General features: G+C 45.3%; 1 protein-coding gene across 2 annotated transcripts in view; it reads right to left on the bottom strand.

The window, feature by feature from the left end:
- ZFX (zinc finger protein X-linked) overlaps nucleotides 1–27,728 on the bottom strand; it is a 606,526-nt gene that overhangs the window by 485,330 nt on the left and 93,468 nt on the right. The window lies entirely within an intron of this gene.

Genomic DNA, 27,728 nt, shown 5'->3' with positions numbered 1-27,728 from the left:
CAGCTTCCCTGCAAAGGAGAAGCGCCACAGACCTTGCTGGTCTGCAACAGAGCCAATCTCCACATCCTGCATGGTTTGCGGTTGCCAAGGCTTGTTGGGTCCAATCCAATCCGGATACCGATGCTGCAGTCATCTTGATCCATCGTGGGGCAGCTCAAATCTAGCTCCTGGTCATCGTCGATGCCTCCTGGACCTCGTGGCTGAAGAGACAAACTCACCTTCTTCACCTTCAAGCACGCGACATTGCCTGGTTCCTTTCTGGTCACTGGCTAGTGACCCAGACTCTGTCCCCTCTGCTTTCAGGCTCTTCACATCTCCAGTCTACCCTTGGATCCACCCGGACACTTTACCTCTGGTCGCCTGAAGCACTTCTTTGCAGCTCTCCATAGAAAACGACGACGAAACCCGACATCAAAAGACACCTATGCACCCGGCTTCCGTGGGTGAGGTAACACGAGTACTCTGGTAGTCTCGAGGGTATTGGCCCTCCTAGTGTCCTAACTAGGATAGCTTTCTATAAGGTTGACTTTACAACCACCATCAATAAGGGTCGATTAGACTGGTACAAGGTGCCCACTAGATCTAGTGGACATCATATGCCAGGCTAACCTCTCACACGAACCACCCCGCCTTGCACAACCTGCTACCAAGGTGCCCTCCCTTTAACTTACAGCCATTGATAATTTCAGCGCTGGCTTCTACCCCTCAGACACTCATCACACAAGCATGCATGCATGACATGAAAACAGTCGCCATTTACTTCACAGTTCCCTTGAAGTCGCACGCGTCGCAGATGGAACTCCATGTGGTTGAAGTCAGAAGCACTGGAGTCGGGTCTAGGGTTGTGAAGTGCAGCAGTTCACCGTGTGGTGCCCTCAGGTCGCGGTGCAGGCAGTGGCTCAGTGACTGTCGTCCAGCTGCGTCGGTGAGACCAGGGCTGTGGTGCGAAGTGGTGCTGTGCTCGTTGCCATGCTAGCAGGTCTCGGTGCAGGCAGCGGCGGCGTCTTTGCTGAAGGGCTGTCGTCACCGGATGAACTGGAGTCGATGGCTCCAGTAGGGCAATATTGGGGTGCGGTGCAGGACGGGATGGTGCATCATGTAACTTGCAAGGTGTGCCCTCAAACAGACCCTCCAGGATTATGCGGTTTGCCGCAAAATCTGCACTTTTGTAAAACTGCAGCGATTTTTTACAGAAGTGCCCGCGAAATCAGCACTTCTGTAAAAATGTCGTGATTTTGACATAAGTTCCCGCGAAAATTACGAATGTACGTCAAAATACGTAGATTACTACCTACAGGAGTTTGTCAAATGGCCCTCTTTTATACAGGATTCAAGAGTTTTTTTTAGCTAAACTGAATACTGTGCAATAGACTCATGATATGGTGTTTTTAACTCTTGATATTGCCTCGCTGTACACGAGTATCAAACATGACGATGGTCTCCGAGCAGTGGCTCATTTTCTTAAACAACGGGAGGTTGGTATGTACCAACACAACAAAATGCTCTTGGAGATGATTCAGAGATGCTTATTGAATAACGTATTTATGTTCGATAGCAAAGTGTACAGACAGAAACAAGGCGTGGCAATGGGGGCATGCTTCTCTCCCAGCTATGCATGATTACATGTTGGCTGGTGGGAGGAGCATGTCCTCAAGATTAAGCACAAAGCACTTTATGATTTGCATATATTGCACATGTGGCGGTACATAGATGATGTGTTCATCGTGTGGAAGGGGAGCAAAGAGGAAGCGGGTAAATTTGTGGAGCTCATAAATGTGAATGAGCTCAACCTCACCTTTACTTTCCATATTGGAACTAGAGCCACTAACTTCTTTGATATTCAGGTTACTGTACATGAAGGAGTAATAGAAACAAGCCTGTACCAAAAACCCATGGCAGGTAATGCTTTATTACACGCCACCAGCTTTCATCTGCATCATACCATTTCCAGTCTCCCTTATGATGAATTTTTGAGAATAAGGAGGGCCTGCAGTTCAGAAAGGGCACTAAGAGAATCGCAGGAAATTGCAAGACTTAGACTCTTGGCCCGGGGATACAAGGCACATAAGTTAGACCAAGCAATGAAAAAAGCAAATGAATAAGAAAGATCGACATTTTTTAAGTGTGGTTCCCAAACTAACAGATCAGACAGACACACAGTTTAGATCTGTAGTTTCAGTTGAGCAGGATGAGACCTCTGACTGCCAATGTAGATTTATTTCTACTTTTAGTAAGCAGTCTTACACCATAAGGAAGATTATAAATTCCCAATGGCCCATTGTATTGACAGATGGAGTTCTTAAGGAAGTTTTACCATCCAAACCTGATTTTACGTATCGGAAAGCACACTCTATGAGGAGTGATTTGGTTAAAAACAGTCCTGAGCGCTTTAAAAAAGACAATTGGCTTTCTCCCAAAAAAGGTTTTTTTAAGTGTAGTACCTGCAGGACGTGTAGATTTGGGGCCAACACTAACTCTTATAAAAACGCGTTTTCAGATGAGGTTTTCATGATAGGTGGTCTTTACACATGCAAAACAGATCATGCAGTGTATGTCCTTTCATGTATTTGAGGCCTCTAATATGTTGGCAGTACAAAACTCCAGGTAAACGCCCACATATTACAGCACTTGAGAGCAACGGTCAACTCTGACCCAGCCTATCCCGTTGCTCGACACGTTAAATTAGAACACAATAACAACTTGAATGTTCTAACTTATTTTGTTATAGACAGTGTCCCTGCTAGCAAGAGAGGAGGCAATAGGGAGAAAGCCTTAAGACAAATAGAAACACGATATATTTTAGACCTCGACACAAAGAGTCCAAAAGGATTGAATATTTGTGAAGATTTACATCATTACCTCTGAACAGTTTTATTGACAGCAGTTTTAACACTTCCCCTAGAGTGTCAGAAGGAACAATATTCGAGTATAGAAGGTTTGGGTGTAGAGTCTAGGTTTAATTCTATTTTATACAGATTTTTATATCTATTTTGTTTATAGTGGCTTTTAAGTTATTTATTGTGGGAATATCTTTTATATCTCCATCTGGGGTGCGGTGAAAGTGTGTGTTCTATCATGAATTTACAGTTTGAATTTATGGTTTTACACTATTTATTGGCGTCTTTTGCACAGATATAATGATCCCGTAATACTGAGTATTAGAGCAATGTATAACGCACTAGTCACTTTTACCTATGACCTTATCCTGGTTATGCACGCACGTAGTCACTTTTGAACTGGGATCCCGATTTTGTAAAATTCCTTAAGGGAGATCCTATTAAGTAACAGCCATATACAGTTCATTCTGCTACCTTCTCTCAGATTCAAACACAAGAATACAGGGTTCCCGGTTGGGAACTCTATTTTCATACAATTATTTTTTATTTATTTTTTTAGCACTTTATATTTTCAGCATTGATTTGATTGTCAGTGACGCAAGCAAGGCGTAGGTTATCAATGAACTTTAGTATATGAGAGCTAGATGTATGGATCCATCAGAAACATGATCGATGAATATTATAATGTTATTACTGCTGGTAGCCGGGGCAAAGTCATTAATATGTATTATGCAGATATTAAAAGAAAGGTTTGATCATTTGTTATTCAGCCCCTAGATGCAGCTACTGTTTCCGACTTCTATGATTGTTATTTGTATCAATCGTAGTGTCTGTCATTAGATATTGTCCTTGGTAATTATGTAATTTTTATTACATGACATTGACATTTGAAATGTGATCCGTGCAGGGAATAAGATCGATGTTCATTTTAGAATTTATGGTGTAAGAAGACCAACATTTCTCAAAAATGCTTTGATTTACTGAATTTTGGTACGTTTCTAACGCAAGTCTGCTTTCCGCATGTGTAACCTTGGGTTAAAGTCTTTCTTCTATGGAAGCCGGGGGTCACATGACAATCTATTGAATGTTTTCATTGGTGATTAGTTTTTTGAAATATGTGTTTGTTTTCTTTCACTGTTGTCTGGTGAGCAAGGCGGCTGAGTTCGCCGAAACGCGTCCAGATCGGGGCACTCTGGATTCACTTTAAAGAATGCAATAAAAAAAGATTTGCTGCAACACGCACACCGGAGTCAAGTGTCCGTTTCTCCCATAAGGTGCTGTTCTTGGACGATATATATATATGTATTGGTGCAGGTATAGGAGTGGGTTTTTCTAAAATATAAAGTAACAAAAAAATCACACACTGTAGTTTGTGCACAGCTAGAAGTTCAGCCTGAAAACTCACCAAAAGTAGTAAAACATGTGACATGCTAGTTTAGGACAAAACAGTTTTTATTGCTACACGTCTGCTTAAAATCTGTAGCTCTCAGAGCTGTTGCATGGCACATTTTCCAACACAAAGCTGTTTGTATATACGAGTTCACTACTTTTAAGAATGAGTTCTGATAACCTTCCCCCCCAGAGGAAAGGATAGCCCTTCTGTCGTGTCACATAGGTCTAGGAACTCACAGTAGCCATGTAGGGGTTTTCAGCCTATTTATTTCTTCACCCATATCAAATGTCCGGCACCCTAACCAGGTGCTCGTCCATCCTCCTTCTGCATCGGTTCCTTGGAATCCCGTGCCCTCCCTTCATGTCCCCACAACTTCCTGCTCTCCTCACCCTCTGCCCAGGAAATTGTCCACAGGGTCCTGGTATCCACAACACCACCATCATAAAGGAATGCTGTAGACTTCATGTGAAATAGAAGCTGCCATGTGTATGGATCTCTCGGGATGCAAAGTAAGCGATTTCCAGGGGGCCCTATGCAGTCAAGTAGCACTTCCTGTTACTACGCTTCAAACAGTCCGGCACAACAGAGTAAGACCCTCCAGGATTTTGCGATTTGCCATGAAATCGGCACTTTTGTAAAAATGCACCGATTTTACAAAAGTGCCCGCGAAATTGAAGGAATGCAGAGAAACACTAAAACGGCACTAGACGAGTGCTTTTTTAGTTTGTCTCCACATTCCTTCAACGCTGTGCTGAGTTGCAAGACTTCAAACTGAGGGCAACAGTGGCTGTTTTGAGAGCAACAGTGGCTGCTAAACAGGTTAGTGGCAGACCCTGCTATCTGGCTGAAAAGCTTTTGTAGAATCAGCCCTCTTCAGCCTGTCTGATCATATATCGATATTGGTTGTAGTCATCAACTTGGTACTAACTGGCCTAACTACCAACAGATATGCATACAGTGCCAGTGGCGACCATCCAACCATGTGTGGAGAATGTCTGGGAATGGATGTGTAAAGTTGGCTCACACTGAGGTCTGAGACAGAGGTCTTGATATTGATTGGAAACAATTATCTATGGTCAATTGGCCTTTTGAAGATGTATCTTGATGGTTCTATTCTGCATTTGGAAGGCCTAAAGAGGTCACTGGACATGATACCCTGCTTGCGACAGCAGTCCTTGGCAAAATCTAATATGGAACACTGAGGCGAAATGGTGAGGGTGGGTAGGCTAGTGGTATTTTACTGCATCCTCAAGGTAAGAGAGTTGGGGGGTGCCCCAGCAGGGGTGCATACATGGGTGCTAGAACACCCCAGGGAGAAATAGGGCCCCCTCTCATGAGGTGCAGAATGGAGCTGTGCTTCAGTAGATCCGCAGACACTTTAAACATGCCAGTTTCACAGTGGAATACCCTGTTAAATCAGTTTACATTGATTGAAGGCTGAAAAGGAATGATCACTGTGAGAAGTTGGCCTGATATATGATGCTCACTAATTCTAGTGATCACCTTGTATCAGTCCAAACAACCCTTATGGTGATTGGTTGTAAGTCAACCTTATAGACCAGCTATCCTAATGGTAGCATGGACAAAGCAGTCTTAGGCTAAACTCTTTTGGCATGTGAAGCCAGCTGTTTTACCACATATAACCCCTTGAATACCAAGTGAAAGGACACCACACAGGTTGTTATGAAAATAAACAAGATATTTATTAATAACAAACACTTCTGAACTCTTTATGAGATCAGAGGGCTAAGCACATGACAATACTCTTAGGAAAAATACGATAAGTTGCACAAATTACAATGGTGCCCTAGGGGCACGACAAAACATATACTAAGTAAATGGTATAAGGAAATCAATAGAAGGAATGGAGCTGTCCAGAGGCTGTAGGTTCACTGGGACTACACTACCCTAACCCTAGGTAAGGAGCAGGAGGCCCACGGGACGCGTGTGCAGAGTGTGAACTCACACGCGAGATGCGTAACAAAGTCAATGGATACTACAAATTACAAAAAGGTAAGTAATAGACAGTTCTGACTAGTTAGGACTAAAACGACTGGATATCTGGACACTAGGAGAGTCAATCTACCGTTGAGCACCGAAATGCTCTTGTTACCTCACCCACGGGCTGCGGGTGCATCGGTGCCAAAGTGTGTCGTTTTCCGCGTTGAAGTCTATGAAGCCTGGAAGAAAAGATGCTGCAGGCGACCAGGAGGAAGATGTCCGGAGTGATCCAAGGGTGGATCAAGGAAGATGGAGACCTGAAAGCAGAGGGGACAATGTTCACAGTCACTAGCCAGTGACTGGAGTGGAACCAGGAAGGAACCAGATGCTGTTGTCGCGATCAGGTGAAGAGTGGACACTTGACTCTGCAGCCACGTGGACCAGGAGGGGTCTTCGACGACCAGGATGGAGGCACGAGCTGTCCCACGCAGGCTCTCGCTCTCAGCGGTGTTGGTTCCAAATTCGGCAACAACAGGCCTTGGCAAATGCAACCCACGCAGTGAGTGGAAAAGGCGTCTGGTGCGGACCAGGAGGGTCCGGGGTGCTTCTCCTTTGCAGGGAAGCAAGGGCCAGTCTGGAGCAACCAGACCAGCGGTGTAGATGTCGTGGATCGTCGTCTAGGAGGCCACTAGCCAGCCGGCAAGTGACCAGACAATGCGTCAAGCAGCTATCAAGCAAAAGGGCCCCACGCAGATCTCATGGATGCTGGAGGGCTGGTCTTCTGTGCAGGAGCTGCTCTGGGCTGGGGCTTCTCAATCCCCAAAGCACTTTCTCGAGGATGCCTCTGAAGTCGTGCTGGAAGCAAAGGGCAGTTTCTTCAAGATGACCGGTCCCACGTGTCTCGTTGCACCCACGGATCTTAGCGGTGCAGAAGATGTAGGTAGAGGTCGGAGAGGTCTGGAAGTCCGGATCTCGTCGGGCTCTGAAGTCTGGTTTCGGCAAGAAGGAGGACAAAGTGAACCACTAGGATGCTTGATGGTGCCTGCTTGTGCAGGGTGGTCACTCCTTGGCCACAAGGGAGATTTCTTCAGTCTTCTGTGGAGCAGAACGTCGAAGTCCAGAGTTTCTTCTTGTAAAGTTGTTCAGGATTAATCTAATCTGGAATGGGACCAGCTCCGACCTTTATTCTCCTAAAGGGGGCTGTACTGTGACTAGGTCCCTCCTATGGGTGGGACCAGGAAGGGGGGTGGTTACACCCCCTATCCTTTGTCCAGTTTCGCGCCAGAGCTGGGGCTGGAGTGCCCCAGCAACTGGTTTGAACCGGGCTATGCACAGGGACACCTTGTGTGCCCCAGGCATGTCTCATTCCTTTCAGCCTGTCCTACCTAATACACAAAATCCTGTCTGGGGTGGTGCTAGCACCTCCCAAGGCAGGAAACCCTTTGTCCAGGCCTCCCTTGCTGGAAGGACTCCCAGCAGCAGGAGGTCAGACTTGTGTCTGTGGTGGCAGCATCCATTTTGTGATGCTGAGGCTCGGGTTAACTTTAACTGGGGTTCACAGTTACATACATGTCGAGTCCCTCTAAAAGGGTGGAATGCTACCCCCGTCGCCAGAACTGGCGAGCGGGTAGTATTCCAATTCGTATGACACCTTACTCGACATGTTTTGATAATGCTATGCCAAAGTTAGCAATAACCGCGATGATTATAATGCACTTAAGAGTATATGGTATAGCGTTATCATGGAAACAGCTAAAGGACTTGGTTCCGAAAGCTGCAGACAGGCTCAGCTCATGCTAGAGCACCATCTCACATAATTCCAAGCACTCTGCCTCCAGGATTGTTAAGGCCTGCCATAGGAGTGACTTATAGGAGGATATGTGTCCATTTTAGGGTTAGATATAGGTATACTATATCTACAGCAAAGGGTGATTACACCACCTTGCCCCAGCTGTGGTACCAGCCAGTTGTGTCAGTTTTGGATGGCTAGCCAGGGGTGGCATAATACATGCTGCAGCCCCTGGTAGGCCTTGGGCGCACTTATGCCCTGGGTACCTATGGTACACTGTACAAGGACTTACAAGAGTCACCCAATACCAATTAGATATGTACCTAAGGTATATGGAGTCCCTTTTAACAGAGAGAGCAGGAAGCCTGGGGTCCTGGATAGCAGGATCCTAGGCCAACTATGTCGAAAACCAGCAAAACACTAGGCAAAAAGTTGGGGGCCACCATAGTCAGATATTCACCTTCCTACAATTACGAGTAAAATAAAGTGCTTCAATAATGCCGCTAAATTTACATTTTTGTGCCGCTAAAATTCAATTTTTGCGCCGCTAAATTTGCAAATCTATGCCGCAATATACTGGGGGGTCTGCTCAAACCATGGTGCAAACAGTGCCGTAGATATCGGTGTGGAGCTGCAGTGCTGGGGATACCAGGGAGGAGGAGTGAAGCGAGGCAAGGGGAAGTGCGGTGCCCACAGGTCACTGTGCAAGAAGTGGCTCGGTGGAGTCGGTGAGACCAGGGTTGAGGTCCGAAGTGTGGCGCTGCCCTCAGGACACAGAGCCAGTAGCGGTGTCATAGATGGCGTTGGTTTGCTTTCTTTGCCCTAAGTTGGCAGGGTATGCCCTGACGTGGGTCCCTTGTTCACTTTGCTACTGGATTCAGGCTAGCCTGGCTGATGAGGGCTGTTAGCCCGAAACCGGTCCCAGGATGCATGTTTCCGGTACAGGGAAGACATGGCTTGGCAGGTCAGGCTAGACTGTTCTCATGATGCACAGGGTCAAGACTGATTTGCATATGGCTGTGTCTTAACTGGGGTGGCGAAGTGAGCTAAAGAACGATGATGGATTCAACCCAGATCTGTGACTGGGGAAGAGTGTCTGAAAAGTTTCAGCGCTCCATCCATCATCTCCTTGTGTTTGTTTTCTTCTGTTGCAGCACAAAACACACAGTTCCCAGAGCTAGTAGCAGATGAACTTGAAATCTTTGTTGTGCCTCAGACTTATTGTACAGCCTCTAGCCCTTGGATACACTCAAACAAAGAAGTTGCAGAAAATTCAGTCCAGTCCTTTCTCTGCCCAAGACAGAAGCAGCCACTGCTGGCCAAGCACACAGCAAAGTGGTAGTTCCTCCTCACAGCTTCTCCGCTCTTCTTCTGGGCAGGTTCCTTCATTCAAAACAGTACTACCACCCAGCGAGGAACGACTGAAGGGGGCTACAACAACAAGAGCAGTAGATGCGACAGAAGACCGGAGCCTGCCCCCCCCCCCTCGGCCCTGTTGGATACCGGGCAATTGCCTGCGCTGCCCTCACGGTAATAGTCTTGGAGCCATGATCTAATCTCTGGAGGTTAATTACACACAATTTACATATTTCGGCATATCGTAAGAGACTGGGTCACGTTATGGATTAAACCACTGCTTCAAAAGTTCTGCTGGCAGACTCAAAAGGCACACAGAGACGTAAGGTAATTATTTCTCCTTCCCGCCTGCACACTTTTTTAAAATACCTTCTTTGTTCAAAATGGCTGGAGCCATAAACCTGTAACAATAAATCCCCTCCGGTACCTCTGTCCACAAGGCTCCTCAGATTAACTCCCCCACACAGAGATAAGCATTCCACCCAGCGAGCTGGAGCATTGCTGGCTTAGACAGAAAGTGAAATTCCTTCCCCTATGCTCAAAGTAACAGCAGCAGACAGAGGACTAATATCTCCACCTCCACTGCTTGCATGTAGAGGAAGGGAAACTGCTCTTCCTGCTAGACAAGCAACAGCAACAAACAGAGGACTACTGTCTAACCCAGTTATTTGGCGGCCATTTTTCACTAGTCTCTCTCGGGCAGGGATCATTATCTGAACAGACACTAAGAACCTAGCGTATTAGGCTAATCTCAACTACCAACTACTATGCTAAGTTATGTATTCACACCATCTTGTGAAAGGATGTTTGTTGGTTATTGGTTTGCTGGTTTGTTGGTTACTCTGTAATGCACTGACTCTGATTGCGACCTCATACATGAAAGAATGTCTGCCTATTATTGCAGTATTATAATTCTACCTATATTTTGAACAGTTTTAATGCAGATTGCTACCTCATATATGAAACTACTATTCCCCTACCTGTATTTTAAACTTTTGTAATGCACTGCTTTTGATTGCTACCTCATACATGAAAGAATGTCTGCATATTATTGCAGTAGTATAATCCTACCTATATGTTGAAAATTTGTAATGCAGATTGCTACCTCATATATGAATGAATCTCTGCCTATTATTGCAGTATTATAATTCTACCTATATTCTGAACATAATAACGCTCAGAGTGCTACCCCATTTATTAGGTCTCGCCTGTCGATGCGCATGCGCATCGAGCAAGCGAGAGTATTGGGACTTATCCACTCTTTATCCACTGCAAGGAATCGTGGCGATTCCTTGCAGTGCCCGTGACTTTTAAGCTCAATGCGCATGCGCATTGAGCTTAAAAGCGCGTGCACGTCCGTATTTGTTTACCCGCTCCGCCCCCTCCCCTTCCCGCCGTGTCGCATTTCTCCTCCCCCCTCCCCTCTCCTCCGTCCGTCTTGTTAGTTTAATTTAACCCGCTCCGCCCCCTCCCCTTCCCACCGTGTCGCATTTCTCCTCCCCCTCCCCTCTCCTCCGTCCGTCTTGTTAGTTTAATTTAACCCGCTCCGCCCCCTCCCCTTCCCGCCGTGTCACATTTCTCCTCCCCCCTCCCCTCTCTTCCCTCCGTCTTGTTACGAGATGTATTTTGCGTAGTGGGTTTTGGGCATACATTGAACTGTTGGCAAGGCAATTCCAATGGATTTTAGTTGCACATCGGCACTGATTGTATGCGTCCGCCACTGTCAGCTGAGTTTATTTTTTCTTCAATTGGTTGAAATTCCAGTGTTTTTCTCTCTCTGTGCCGCGAAGGAAATAAGCCGTTTGCAAACCGTAAACTGGATTTACCTCAGTAATGGGAGACAATTTTAGCAGGCGCATGTGACGCAGCCGTGACCTGTGACCATGTAAATATTTTAATCCATTTAGCCTTTGTTTTATTGCCCCTGCTCCCTGCCCAGGCTGGACCTTCACGCACCACAGCAGATTAGTGTTGGCCAGAATAAATGGCAGAATCATTATTCCAGCAGCTGCAGCGTCAGCCTTCTGCTTACATCGGTATTACCGGCTAATGCACCGTGATCGTGTTTATGTAGTGTCCGGCTTTCCTACTGCCAGGGCTGCACAAGGCTCATACGCTGTCTGCCTAGAAGCAAATGCTTCTATGCGCTGTGTCTTTTTGCTTGTTGGTTATAGTACCAGTATTTGCATAGCGCTTATCTTACATTTGCATGACATCGCAGCGCTTTTGGAACAGAGACCTTTTTCACACGCAGTGGCGCGGACCTTTTTCACACGCAGTGGCGCGGCACTGGGTCCGTGCGACATTGTGCAAGGAAGTTAAATGCCTCCTACCCATCTGCACTCACCAAAAAAGCCGCTAATCGCTTTAAACACAACTTCCTGAGGTCTCACCCTGAAATCCCCTTTGTCGACACCTACTTCTCACCAGTCAATGGATCCCTTAACATCGATATCATCTTCCACACCTCTCGCAGAGCTCAATGGAGAAAAATGTTCCTCACACTACTCACTGTCTCCACCACCAGGAAATCCGCTCACTGCTTAACTCTCTCCATCACACCCTCCCAACTCTTCCTAGGCAGAACCACTATTACTATCTACAATAACGGGATTGTCCTAATTCAATTCACAGACAGGAACCTGGAACTACTAGACAACCTGTTCCCCACTTTCAAAGAGAACCTCTCCAACCATCGGACCCCCACGCACATCCCCTCCAGTATTATCACCCTAGACCTCACAGCCCCCACCGACAACTCTTCTTACCTAGCTCAGCACCAGAACGACATACACCTCCCCTCCTCCCCCAACACAACAGTCACCCACCTGCTGCAACCACCCCACACGCCGCAATCACAGACATAAATAACCTCCCATCACACACCTGCCGACCCCACACTCCCACCCCGGTGACACCCACTCATAATACTCCCACCCATCCTCTCCCCCCTGACACCATAGACCCCGCCCACAACCCCTCTAACCTAGTTCAGCACCAGATCGACACACATAGCGACAAATCCCACACCCTGTCCCCCCCCTCTCTCAGCCCCCACTTCCACACGCTAACTAACCTTACAGAGCACACCACATCTACTATCTTAACTCCCCCGCCCCACGACAGGACCATCTCCAACCTCAACTCCCCCCCCACTCTCAGCCCTCACTTCCCTTCAGGCTCCCCTTTCACCACCATCATACACTCCACTTCCACCCCGCTCTCTCCGCCTGCCATCAATCCCCGCCTCCACGCCTCCAACCTCCTCCATACTTCATCCACTCCCATCGCCCCCTTACCCTCTCTCCCTAACACCAACCCGCACGACGACAACACGGAGCCCTGCATGAACACTAACCTTCCCCCCCACCCGCACGCTAAGTCCCAGGTCAGCCACCCAACCATGACTTCCACCCCCAGCACTAATACTCACCCCACGCTAGACAAGATTATGTCCTTCCTCCTACAACTCAAAGAAGAAATTCACACCATCAAGGAAGACATGCACACCATCAAAGAGCTGCTCACCACACCCCCTAGACTCGCCTCACTCACCACCACCTCCCCTCTCAACCTGCTCCCCTCCCGTCCCGACGACGCTCCTAAGCCATGTCCCTCGCACCGGACCGCGACCCATGCCCACAATCGCAACAAGCACAACCGCCGCACTCACTGGACCGCGATCCCCGCCCACAATCGCAACAACCGCCCCCTTCGTACATGCAACCCTCACTCGGACCTCGACACTCTCTCCCTCCTCCGCTCCTACGACCAAGCTCCCCTAAACCTCACAACTGCCCGCACCTCCCCATCCCCACAATACACTCAAACCCCCGTAGATCCTCCACTCTTAACAACAGAATATCCGTCCCAAATAACCTTAGAAAAGTCCCCCTCTCTCTAGTACCCTCTTCCTCTCCAGACACACCCCGTCTCAAATGCACTCTCCTAAATTGCAGATCGGCTTCTAAACACTCCGCCGCCATCGCTGATCTCATCCTAAGATTGGACCTTGACCTAATCATCCTGACTGAAACCTGGTTAACCGAATCCTCTACACCTATAATGGACATTCTGGTCCCCCCTAACTACCACATCATTAGGCTTGACAGGTCTGGCAAGTTAGATGGCGGAATCGCATGCCTATACAGGAACAGCCTTTCTGTTCTGAAAGTCCCCATGCCGTCCCTACCCTCTCCAACTTCCTACGAATACATCTGCTTCGATATCATCAGCGATGGCAAACCGATATGTTCTATCCATAGCATTTACCACCCTCCCAGAGACCACCTCATCTTCGCCCAGCAAATGATGGACCTGATTTCAACCAATGCAGGACGACAGCTCACCCAAATATACCTGGGCGACTTCAACCTCCATTGGAACGATCTTAACGATGCGGTGGTAAATAGTCTTAAAAGCTTCCTCAGCGCCCTGGACCTCACACAATTATGCAACAGCCCGACCCACGAGAAAGGCTCTATCCTCGACCTTATCATCGCCAAAGAGGGCGCTACTCAACTTGAGGCTATTCAACCCTGTGACTGGTCAGACCATCATATTGTTACATTTCACATCAATGAAAAAGTCAAACTCAACTCTGTTCAACCCACCAGACCTAAAGTCTGGAAAAGAGACCTGAAAAGACTCAACCCATTATCCTTACCCCCGAACAGTCGCGACCTCCTACTCCCCCCTACTGGCGTTACAGATGTCCAATCCCTGACTGACCACTATCTTAGCGCAGTGACCTCAATAATTAATGAGGCTGCTCCCATGCAGCTAAAAAGAGTCTCCGCTAAAATCTCCAACCCATGGTACGACGGGAGTCTCAATGAAGATAGACGAGCCATGAGACTGGCAGAGCGCACCTGGAGGACAGCTCCCTCTGCACTACACCTGAAAACCCTGAAGAAAAAGAGAAACGCCTACTTCAGGAAAATAAAGCGCTCGAAAGCAAACTTCTTCAGCCTCCAGCTCGACCAAGCAAAAAATCGCCCTAGAAAACTGTTTGAGTTAATCAGAACACAAGCCAAGGAACAACCCCAACCTCTCAGTACCTTGCACGAAGCACCCTCATGTGAAGACTTCGCCACGTTCTTTACCCAAAAAACTGACAACATAAAGAATGATCTCCGCGCGGACGCAAGACTCCACAGCACACTCAACTGCATAACACCCACCGAACCTAAAAATAATGCAACATGGTCAACCTTTGAAACCTACTCCGAAGAAGAAATAGGCAAACTGCTCAACGCCTTGAAACCTTCCAATCACCTCTCGGATCCCCTCCCTGCTAACGCTGTCAAAGATTTCATCCCACTGCTCCTTCCTCTCTGGACTAAAATCATCAACAGCTCGCTCCAAGAAGGAACTTTCCCTGACTCCCTCAAAGTTGGACAAGTCACACCTTTGCTAAAGAAACCTACTGCCGACCCATCCGACCTAAACAACTACCGTCCCATTACCAATATTCCCACTCTCACCAAATTATTGGAAAAATGCGCGCAACTACAACCGACTAAACATATCGACCTGTTTGATCTCCTCAACCCACATCAATCAGGCTTCCGAGCAGGACACAGCACTGAAACAGCTATGACGCACATAATTGACGACGCCCTTCAAATTCTAGATCAAGGTGATACCTGCCTCCTCATCCTGCTTGACCTCTCTTCGGCATTCGACACTGTCAAACATGAGAAGTTACTCGATCTTTTGAGCACAAGAATGGGTCTTTCTGGGACTGTTCTCAAGTGGTTCACCTCCTTTTTACACAACAGGTCGCAGAAATTCAAGAGTAACAACCTGATGTCCTCTCCAATACCTGTGTCGTTAGGCGTCCCCCAAGGATCTTCCCTATCACCAACCCTGTTCAACCTAGTTATGGAACCTCTCACTACCTTGCTCCAAGCATCCAATGTACTTTTTCACATGTACGCAGATGACACCCAACTATATCTCAAATTACAATCCCCCAACGACATTTTACTACTGAACTCTACGATCAGAAGCACCCAATCCTGGCTTGCTGATAATCATCTCAAACTCAATGCTCTGAAAACAGAATTCCTGCTGATCACACCTCCCGCGAAGATCCCCATCACGCAAACCTGGCTTAAACAGTTAACTGCACTCAATGTCCAACCCATCATAGTGGACTCAGCGAAATCTTTAGGCATAACCCTCGACTCCAACCTTAACATGCAGCATCATATCAGCAAGGCTACTAAGGGAGCGAACTTCCAAATCAATACACTGAGGAAACTTAAACCCTTCCTACCAGCCAAAGACTTCCAAACTGCAGTACAAGCTCTAGTAATCCCTCGAATTGAATACGGCAGCACCGCCCTTTGCGGTCTCCCGTTAACCAGCACTGCGCCCCTAAGAGCCTCTCTAAACGCTGCAGCCAGACTCATCACTGGATCAAAAAAACACTCGCACATCACCCCTGATCTGAAAACACTGGACTGGCTGCCTTTTGAAGCCAGAATACATTTGAAAATCGCCTGCATGACACACAAGGCTCTACACCGGAGCTCTCCCAGATACCTCACTCAGAAGCTGTCAATCTCTGGCGGCTCTAGAAACACTAGAGGCACAGACAATCTTCTGCTAAAACCTCGAAGATTCCGGAAGGTAAAAACCTATAAACGCTCCTTCTCAGGAATGGCACCCAGGATCTGGAACTCACTCCCTCCTGAAACCAGGCTCATCTCCTCCTTCTGTTGCGTGCTTATCTAGGTTCCTGATCGATACTGTGACCTTATGCCCCTATTCGGCTATAAATCCATTTATTCCCTATATTGGCATAACCGTTCAAGTGCGATTTTCTGAAAAGTCATCTCTGGCCTCACACGAACAGAGCCACATTCCAGCATGACTCTCTGCTACTTCCTTTGCGACCAATTAGTGCAATGACAAAGCAGCAGTCACTATCTGATATTCCTAGATAACACTCCGAGTTCTTCAACAAGATAAAAACTTAGCAAACCTGGAAATCCCCGCTTGCTATGTTTTGATTAGTAATGGAACTCTAATGAGCAACTGATAACTGTCACTTCCTAGTGACATCTTTAATTGACGTCTTATGTCCAGCAAACTTGCGTCAAACCCGGCACCTGTCAGGTATAAATATTACCAACGTTGCCTTAAGCAATGGAGCGAACCTGTTGCTGATGCCAGCTGCCTGCATGACCCTGTGTTGGTAAAAACTAGCACTCTGTCGCTGCAGCCTGCTATCCTGTGGTGGTGAAGCTGCTGATTACCATTATCGCCGCTACAGCGCGAACTATGGTTCAGTACGCTTGAGGAGCCGTGCAGCCGTCCTCTGCGAAGACATCCAGCCCAGCTGCCCGCGGACGCTGTCACCCCTCCTTCCTCGACGCGCTGAGAGAAGCCGCTGCCTTTCTCGTGCAGAGAAATCCAGTCCCGGCGCTTCCAGTTTACCCTCGCGGGTGACTGGGATATCGAGAGAGACCCCTGAAGGAGATACCAATCCTCCATCATTCTATTCAGAGGTATGGTGTTGACTAAACCCTTAAGACGAGAATTCTTGAAACAAACCTTGGCAAAACCAACTTAACTTAAGCTACTTACTTACTCCCCTTTCACGTGTTAGGCTTAGGTCAGGCACACTGGGGTAGGCTTAGTTAGAAGCACCAGTTGAGTATGTTAGCCTAATGTATATATGACTGTATATATGTTTTATTACTTCTAAACCATTGTATGGCTAAGAAACCATATCAATGCTTTTACAGTTCTATTTCGCAATACTTATCTTACTGTACGTACTTTTTATAATAACAATTATTGCAATTGTGGCAATACATTTCTCTTGTACGAGAAGAAAGACTGTTCAATAAATGTTAACCCTTTATTGATACACGCCCGTCTCTCTGTTCTCTACATACCGTGAAAGTAAACTGCACTAGACTGACTGAGTGAAATCTGTGTCTATTGTTTCACACGACCCTAGAGATCGACTCTTGATCTGAGGAGCAAAGTTGTCATGTTGCACGGTTGTTGGAAAACTGAATCCCTTCTTGTCTGTGCCAAGGAAGCTGATCACTTCCTATGCAGAGAAGAAAGTTTCCAGTGACCTCTGAGCTAGTTGGTAACACAACCCAATTAAGTTTAGCATAGTCAGTGGAGGCCTGGAATATCCGCAGTTCCACGTCGATACTACTGTTTATGTTATTCCAATGCGCAGGGCCTAGTGGGAAACTAGGAACTACACTACATGGCGCCCAAACGTTTGGTAAGGCGATAAACTAACGCAAGACAGGTAGAGTAACTCAGTCGTGCATATTTCACACCCCTTTCTCCCGTAAATACTCCAATAGACGTCTGGAGTGGGTGAAAGGTTAAAATCCGCCCGACCTTAGTAGGAAGAGATTCCTATGTAAAGCTCTGGTTTATTCAACGTTGAAGGATACAGTGTTCCAAAATATTGTGCATCTAATCTTTGTCTCCTTGGAGACCTACTCTGCAAACCTCGCATTTTTACAATGCCAGAAAACGGAACCTCTGGGGCCGCAGCAGATGCGACTCAGCAAGGTCCCGAACACACAGACCCGGGTGCTATTATCATCCCGGTCCAGTTAAGAAGATCTATAACTTTAAAACTTATAGAAAACGGACTGCCTCCTCAAGGTGGTACAGTAATTTTCGTGATAGAGGCTCACGAGTATCGGCAGACAGAGGTATTCTATTCATGGATAAACTTTCCAGCGGTAAACGCTATAACACAAGAGTTTCACTATTACAAAATAGAGGAACCTCCGGATGAGTACGCCCCTTTCGAGGAGGTTGAAATTCCACTTAAATTTCAAGAGCACCTGCTCTGGTTTAATGGCGCCCTAAAACACAATAATCACATAACTAGGCTCGGTCCACTAGGTAGACCAGGAGCCACGTGGCCGGTTCTAGCCAGCTACACACCACATCCTGACATTGCAAAAATGTCTAGAGAAGAGATGTTAGCACAGCTAAACACATTAATAAAAATACATAGGCAATTAGTCCAATATGTAATACGGACTGCAACAGTCCAGCCAGCTGTTAATACGCCACAGCTGACCCCTCATCAGGGGAACACAAATAAAATTACACCACAGAACATACAGTCATGTCTTGGTAAAACACCCGTAAAACGGGAACAAATTCCTTTCTGGTTAGCCCAGAAAATCACTCAAATAGAGGCAGTATTTCCTGATACTACCCCTATTGAGAAACACAGAATCTTGACCATCTGCCTTCCTATGGGAATCGCACCACACGTGGAGGACTGTGACACTTGGGGTACAGTCTTTGCTTCCATTTACACAAAAACACACGGTGTTCCGTCTATGGCGGTAATACCAGAAGTGCTAAAACAGATTCAAAATTAATTCGGTCCAGAACCCGCTTTAAATCTAGGTATGAAATTACTGAAAGACTTCAAGCAGGTCACGGCTATATTATTAGCCAACATAAAGGGAGAAGCAGCATCTGTGGCGATCCGCCAGAAGTTGAGGGAAACAGATATAAAAGATCCTGTTGAGCTTGCAAAAATCATAGAAAAGTGCTATGAAGAATTAGGTAGAGACAGCTTGGGTGGAAAACCAGTTAAGCCCCAACTGCTCGAAAATCCTGAAAAATTATTTATTAAAAATAATTTAAATACTCCTAAAAAGAGCTGGGATGGAAATAAACAATCCACTCCCAAGGAAAAAGTTTTCCAGTCCAGAGGAAGGTCTCCTGGACGGAGGGAAAGAACTCCGACTCGAGAACGCCAGTCTCCCCAACGGGAGCCCTCTGAGAAAAGATATAACCTTAGAAATAGGGATAATCTAAAAAAACCTGATAGATATCAAAGTATTGATACACGTCCCTCTCGATCTCTTCCACAGAATTCGGAAAGAAGAGGACGGTCAGACCCAGGAGAGCACACCAAGTCCAAAGACAAGGAACCTGCTCAAAATAAGAAATCTCAATTTCAGAAAAAGAAGGTAGCCAGTATTAGAGTAATCAACCATGCCGAGAATACTGAGGACACAGTTGAAAAACGGGGAGTGGGCATTGACGATGTTGGACAGTGCAGCAGAAATCAGTATAGCGCGCAAGATCTTGATGAGTCATCTGGAGACAGTGGACACGAATGAATACATTCAGGTTGAAACTGCCGACGCCAGGCTTAGCGATCCCCATAAAATATACGAAATAACATTGCGTATAGAGGGTGATAAGACTAGGAAAATTAAGGGTCTATTTTGGGATAAGCTCTCAAAAGGCTATGATATTCTGTTAGCTGAAAAAGATTGGCCCCCGGAGTTTGTCAGGGAGTGCCCTCGTGGCGAAGAAGTGATTATGCCTGCCTTCTCGAATCACATACCGATTCATAAAAAATATACATATGCAAGGAAATGGGCAGTAGCCCAGGCACCTGCATTATATAAAAATCATGTAGGATGGGATGAGGATTCACCGCCTCACAAAATCCAATTAAAAAGTGAACCAACTGCCCAACGGCAGTATCCCATAAAGCAAGAAGCTAAAAAACAGGTCAGGGAGATCTTAGATCAACTTGAGTACCAGGGGGTGATTGAAACATGCACCTCTCAAATGAACAATCCTTTGTTTCCTGTCTCCAAGCCAGACAATTCATATCGTCTAGTTTTGGACTACAGACACCTTAATACATGTTGCAAAACTTTTGCAGTACAAAACTCGCATAGTGCAGCCCTAATGAATAATATAGTTAGGAAAAAATATAAAACGACATTAGACATTTCTAATGGTTTCTTTTGTCAAAACATTGCACCAGAAAGCAGATACTTGACCGCTTTCTCCGCATTTGGGTCACAGAAAAAATTATGTCGACTCCCACAGGGGTTCAAGAACAGCCCAGGACTATTCTCAGCTAGGGTAACAGAGTTACTACAAATCTATGATGATGAAGCATTGTCTTACGTAGATGATATTTATCTCACAGACGACGACTTGGATACTCACTTGAAAAGAGTGAACACCATTATACTTGGGTTCGCAGCAGAGGGTTACAAATTCAACTTTAAAAAGTCCCGAATTGCCTATCTGACAGTACTATTTTTAGGGTACGAATTATCAAGTGAAGGGAAAAGCCTAGCGGACAACTTCTTAGAGAAGTGCGCTGTACTCCAAGCTCCAAAAACGCTGAAGAATTTACAATCCATACTAGGTTTTCTGAATTTCGGAAGAACTTACATACTAAATTACGCAGAGAGGGTTAAACCTCTCTACGAACTAATAAAACCTGATTTAAAACAAATCAATTGGACTCAAAAACACACAGAAATTTTGAGATCACTGCAAACAGACATGTTAGCAAAAACTAAATTAGATACGCGTGACAACACGATCGATCTTGTAATCCGAGTCATCCCAGGAAGATGCGGATTCACGTACCTAACCTCTAATGAGGGAGAAAAGGTACCAATTTCAATTAAATCTCACTTGTACACACAAGCAGAAAAAGCATTCAGTCACACAGAAAGAACTGTGAACGCAGTGCAAATCGCACTAGCAAATGAACGAGAACTAGCACACGGCAAACGGATTAATATCCTTACAGCGGAATCCGCCTTCGAGGCGCTATTCAGCCCAGTAAACCTGCCTACAGTGTCACTGGATCCGAAATGGATACAGTGCATAGATTCTCTAGGAGCGGAAGACGTGAAATACTATTTCGCCCCGCAATACGAAGAACTGAATGATTTAGAATATGAAGAAGAATATCCTCTGCCAATCGAAATCCAGCCTCTCCCACAATATGCCTGTATAATCTATACAGATAGCTTTGTACAGCATTTTAATGTAGAGAGCAAATCCTACAATGCAGCATGTGCGATCATTAAAGGTCGTTGGCTGTGTGGTAAATTCAGACCGAAAGTAACAAAAACTGAATCTGTAAGAAACTGTTCGGTTCAAAGAACTGAAATCAGATCTTTAAAGATGGCGCTCGAAAATGCAGAACGCGAATTCCCCACACTTATCGTGTGCGATTCTCATTTTTGCGTCAACTCTTACAACAATAAGCTGCAGAGTTGGATCGAAAACGACTACAAAGATGACACAGGTGCCACAATAAAGCATAAAAAGCTCTGGAACGAGGTAGCTCTTTTACACAAAGAACTACAAAAGACTCACGTGATTCACGCACAGAGTCTTCAACGTGATGGCGTTCACGTTGCAGGGAATTCATTGGCTAATACAGCCACCGCGGAAGCAACTAACCCGGCTTCCGTAGCCACAAAAAAGCGTACAGATAAGTACATAGACGGGGAAACCATGCTAGCAGTAAAAACGACCGTAAAAGGCGACTGCCCAGCACTACCCGTAAACTATCCACTCAATTATGCATACATAATCGATGCAAACTCCGTTCCTTTTGCTCGAATCCCTGGAGTGGGGGACAGAGTAATTCCAAACATGAACAGGAGAATATTTTTAATAGCAGACGCACACATGGGTTTGGGTCTAAGGCACAGAGAAATCAAGGAATCACTGACTGAATTACAATCAGTATTCTGGTGGCCGGGAATGAGTGTAGAACACCAAATATATGCAAACAACTGTGAAAACTGTAATAGGGATCGCAGTAAGGAACTTTGCTACCGGCTACCAGTCAGAAAGAGCGTAACGCTGCCTACACCCCATCCTGCGTCCTATTAATAGTTAAGACGGAAAGCACTTAAAAATGAGGTCTCCAGCGCTCGGCTGACGCTAGAACGGTTATAAAAGATTTGCGAGTCCATATCGGCACATACGCAATTACCACGTTCCATTCTGACCAGGGTCCTGCTTTCAGCTCTCGAGCCTATAAGGAGGCCATGGCCAGCATGGGAATTGGGTTGCGGTATTCTTGTCCGTCGCACAAGTGTGGTAGAAAGAAAAAGCCGGGACATAAAGCAATCTATAACAGCGAAGGTATTAGGTTCAGGCGCTGGGTGGGTCAAACATTTAATAAGTGTCCAGACTAGTCTTAACAACATGCCAAGAAATTCTCTAAAAAGGTTTCAGCCCATACGAACTATTGTTCGGAATTTGAATGAACGTTCAGGACCTCGATAGTCAGATGTCAGTGGTACAAGAAGAAACAAAGCAGTTTGAAGTAAAAGACCGTTTGGCTGTTTTACAGGAACTGAATGAAACAAGAAAATCATTAAGCAACATAAAGTTAAAGCAACAGCCAAGTACCACTGACGAGGCACCACCGCAACAGCCCCAGCAAGGCCTGTCTGGATTCCAAAGATTGGGGATCTAGTCAGAGAAAAGATCGCGGTTAAGAAGGAATTTGGGCCTTCTTACAGAAAAGCAGTACCTGTCTTAGCAGTCACCGGAACAAGATCAGTTGTGCTACCGCCCCTTGCTGGTAAAAAGGAGAACAGAGTCGTGTCTATCGATCTGGTAAAACCACAAGCATGTGGCCTATAATCAACAGTAGGCCCAGTGGACTCCCAAGAAACAACAGAATACCCAAACTTGCAACAATCCAAGAGGTTCAAACTGAAAGACTAATCACATTCGATCAGCCTGCAGTGCACAATGAAGGACTATGCAATAATGCCATGGAACTCGTGCCTCTTGAAACACAGCTTGAAACAATTCGTCAAGAAACAACACCAGTCTACACTAATGTGGCATCAGAAAGTGCTACCGAGAGACAGATTGAAAGAACAATCCCATCAATTGACAGAACTGCCTCTGGTTATTTCATCAACTTCGACAACTTCTCTGAAGATTTTAACGACCCCGAAGTGATGCCAGAAACAAAAAAGTATTCTAAAGAAAATACAACAGGACTCCTTCAACAAATCAAAGAACTATATCTGGATTCACCGTTGATTGAGCATTGGATCATCTCAGGGGTGTTCATACTCCTACTATGCCTAATTTTAGTTTTAATTTTAGGAAAGTTCATTACAATTGAATGGACACAGCAAGTCAGAACATCAACCTAGTCCTGAAACCACACAGATCATCCCACGTGAAGAAAAGAGAACTGTCAACAGTAAATGTCACAGCAATTCCAATACCTGGTGGGGTAGTATGGGAGAAAACAGACTATGAGATCTATGGTCCGGTCGAAATCCTGAAGTATCCTCATCAACTAAAGGTTTCCTTAAGTGACTTTGTGACACCAAGTACATTCTCTGATGATTGGGACTTTAACAGTATTAATGACAGGATGTCTGATTTAGTAATGTCAGCTAGATTCACAGATCATGATTATTTACAAGGTTCATCTAGTTATGAGCAGTTATTCTGTTACACCCACTATGGGGATCATTACTTGCATAAATCTGCACAGCCTAGAAATGTTTTTATGTATAATCAATGGGAACATTGTGCTACACCACCTAAAAGCAGTTCTAAAGCATTTTTTGAGAAATTCAAATACTTCTCAGGGTTTAACACCAGTGATGCAGAAACGTTTTATTACAAACTGTTAGATAAAACAGGAATGAAAACAATGCTGACAAATTCTAAATTGATATATTCAGAAGCATTTTATGACAAAATGATGACATTTGGTTTTGATTATTGGAAAAATAATATTGAAACGAAAACGATTTGGGGTACAAAAGATTGGCAGGTGCAAGGCATTGAAGCACTTTTTAGAACCTGCATGATACCTGAACAAATGTTATTTTTAAATGACACTGTACACCAAACATCTTGTCTTGGCCTAGCTAAGAACAAAGAACTTAAAACACCGTCTATTCCAAAGCCAATACCTGAAAATGCAACAGCTGATATTGAGTTAGACGTGTCACACATTTTAAATTTCAACAGAACACATCCTGATTGGAAAAAGTGGTTAATCTGGCCTACAGACACAAATAGCTGTCAAGATAGGTTCCTGAATAAAACACAGGGGTTAAAAATGACCAGATTAGACCCTAGATACTCCCAGAGACAACATCCAGGGATTATAACAACATACAGTGTAGGGAAACTCTGCCTAGAATGGCTAGCTACGGCCACACTGGCTGAAATTAAGCAACACTTGTCTTTATTAAAAGATGGTGCTGATTTGCGCGATTTCATTCTTGGACCACGCAAACAGCGTCAAAAGCGTTTCATAGCGACCAGTATCTATGCTGCTTACAACGAGGCTTGGAAAGTAAAGCAAATTGAAACTGCTGAAAAAATACGAGAAATAGATCGTATTAATTTGGAGAAATCACTTTCTGTGGTAGACAATGGGTTAATGACTCTGTCTTCCAGAATATATTCTTTGGACAATATTGTATCCTCTGCCTTTGATGTGATAGACAGAGATTTGCTAATGTTACAACATGGCCAGTCTCAATTACGCTCTATTATAGAACTAGGCTGGACGCTGCAAAATCTTCGTTCAGGCTATGTGCCTTGGCGTTTAATCAACACAACGTCATTATTTTCCATTTTTAACCTTACTGATAAACAGATCAGTTTGGCACAGAAAGGAGCAGACTATACAATCTTGAGCATCGAGAAACTCGAGAGATTACCATTGACAATGTCAGAGAGCCCTGTCATTGAATGGATAATACACGGAATTATCACAATTCCGATAACAACTTTCCGATTTCATAAATGCCTTGAGTACATACCTGCTGGCCAATATGAACAATTGGGTAAGGGATATGTAAAATCCGAATGGAAATTACCATACACTCATTCTTGCTATAGTGACAGTGACAAAAATGTATTTCTTAGTGGTGACAACTGTAAACACTCACTAAGCGGTATACTTTTGTGTCAGGGTATTAATTTACACGGAGCATGTGATGGAAATTCAAACAACCTTTCATGCCACCAGCTAGTCACACCTGCAACTCAGATAGAGCCCTTCTTTATGCAACTCGCAAACGGGAGTTACATTCTTAGAACGGATCACAGGTGCTGTGGCCTGACGCCCGGGAAAAGTTATCTAGTACAAGTAACGTCCATGGTCAAATGTTGCATGCAAGCATTGTTCCCGAGCGGGCCTCCAGACATAGTGACTCCCCTCTGGCCTCGTCTGAATCTCTATTCTATACGAATTGATACATTAAGCAAAATGAAATCTGTGCTTTTACAGACAACCGTGCCTATAACGTCATCTAAAGAGACGTATGATCTTCTAGTCGCAAGGACGGCTACTGAAGTCCATGACCTTTTATCAACAAATTGCCCCGTGCATTTCGTAGAAATGTTCAGCCAACTCCTTAACATGTCTAGTGCAACAAGCATCCCAGGCATATTTAAGACAGTCTTTACGGGACTGCTAACACCCTTCCAGGCAATTTTGGGAATCTTTCCTAATTTTGTGCACTCCATCTTTGGCGGCATACCACTATTTTTGGGACTCATCGCAGGGATTCTATTTTTGACCATCCTGCTACGTTATGGCAAGCCTCGGCTCAGACATAGCTCCCATGGGAATGGAAGAGACAATCCTAGCAATGCGCTACAGGGACAGGATAACTAACGTCCTCGGATTGGCCAGGCTAAGAGATCTAAACATGACCTGGTTCCTTTCATTCAGACCGATATGGCAAAATTGCATTTTACCTGTGCTACGGTGTATGCTTTGCGGCGAGGAATGCGTGTTGGACATCTGTCTTTCACTTCCATCAGCAGTACCAATGGACCTCGATACTTTGCTAAGTCCGATAACGGCTCACGCATTGTGTTGTCCCCAGCGGCTACCAATCCTGATGACGGCATTCGTGGAGACTCCTGTACTACAGCCATGTGGTAACAGTGGAGCGAGTGACAAAAGCAACATCATCCAGGTACAACGTTCTGTGAACATTGCTGGTCCTGCCTTCGATGACAGCAATCATTCTCACACCTGCCAAGTTACAGCGCTATCTAATTTGGTTGAACTATCACCTGATTTTGTAGACCAATTCTTTGCGAGCCTGTCTGATACGATGTTCTCACCCATAGAGAAACAATAACTTTTGAAAAGCTTTCCGACACACAGCGTTCCCATGAACTCTGAATTCGGCCTTCAGTTTTGATCAACAAAAACTGCCAAGAGCTTTGGAAATCTATTTTCTTTGAATTGGACAATTTTTTAAAAAATATTGACCCTCTCTTTTTGGCACGAACAATTCTTTGCTTAACGTAAAAACTATTCTTAGAGAACAGAAGCTTCACACTTCTATTTCTAAGCACATCTAGAGACATAACAACATAACACCAGCCTCTAGCACACATGTTATTACAATGCATTTTTATGTGATGATTTATCTCGCATTTCTTCTGTCAGAGATACTTCATGTGTAATTCCTTTTGCTTAATCGTTCATTGACTTCATATACAGTAATTTTTTTGAATGATTAATATGCTTTGAAAAACGTACAGTACCTAAATTCCATGTATTACAAGTACGCCTATTTCGAATGCATTTATGTATTTTGGGGTGGGCAATGTTACACATGCATCTAATTGCTTAGTTTTAGTGATTTTGATGGACATGAAAACGTGGAGTGGGTGTTGCGTGCTTATCTAGGTTCCTGATCGATACTGTGACCTTATGCCCCTATTCGGCTATAAATCCATTTATTCCCTATATTGGCATAACCGTTCAAGTGCGATTTTCTGAAAAGTCATCTCTGGCCTCACACAAACAGAGCCACATTCCAGCATGACTCTCTGCTACTTCCTTTGCGACCAATTAGTGCAATGACAAAGCAGCAGTCACTATCTGATATTCCTAGATAACACTCCGAGTTCTTCAACAAGATAAAAACTTAGCAAACCTGGAAATCCCTGCTTGCTATGTTTTGATTAGTAATGGAACTCTAATGAGCAACTGATAACTGTCACTTCCTAGTGACATCTTTAATTGACGTCTTATGTCCAGCAAACTTGCGTCAAACCCGGCACCTGTCAGGTATAAATATTACCAACGTTGCCTTAAGCAATGGAGCGAACCTGTTGCTGATGCCAGCTGCCTGCATGACCCTGTGTTGGTAAAAACTAGCACTCTGTCGCTGCAGCCTGCTATCCTGTGGTGGTGAAGCTGCTGATTACCATTATCGCCGCTACAGCGCGAACTATGGTTCAGTACGCTTGAGGAGCCGTGCAGCCGTCCTCTGCGAAGACATCCAGCCCAGCTGCCCGCGGACGCTGTCACCCCTCCTTCCTCGACGCGCTGAGAGAAGCCGCTGCCTTTCTCGTGCAGAGAAATCCAGTCCCGGCGCTTCCAGTTTACCCTCGCGGGTGACTGGGATATCGAGAGAGACCCCTGAAGGAGATACCAATCCTCCATCATTCTATTCAGAGGTATGGTGTTGACTAAACCCTTAAGACGAGAATTCTTGAAACAAACCTTGGCAAAACCAACTTAACTTAAGCTACTTACTTACTCCCCTTTCACGTGTTAGGCTTAGGTCAGGCACACTGGGGT

Source organism: Lissotriton vulgaris, chromosome 8 (genome assembly GCF_964263255.1).
Source record: "Lissotriton vulgaris chromosome 8, aLisVul1.2, whole genome shotgun sequence".
NCBI lineage: Eukaryota > Metazoa > Chordata > Amphibia > Caudata > Salamandridae > Lissotriton > Lissotriton vulgaris.
This window is presented reverse-complemented; position numbering and strand designations above follow the sequence as displayed.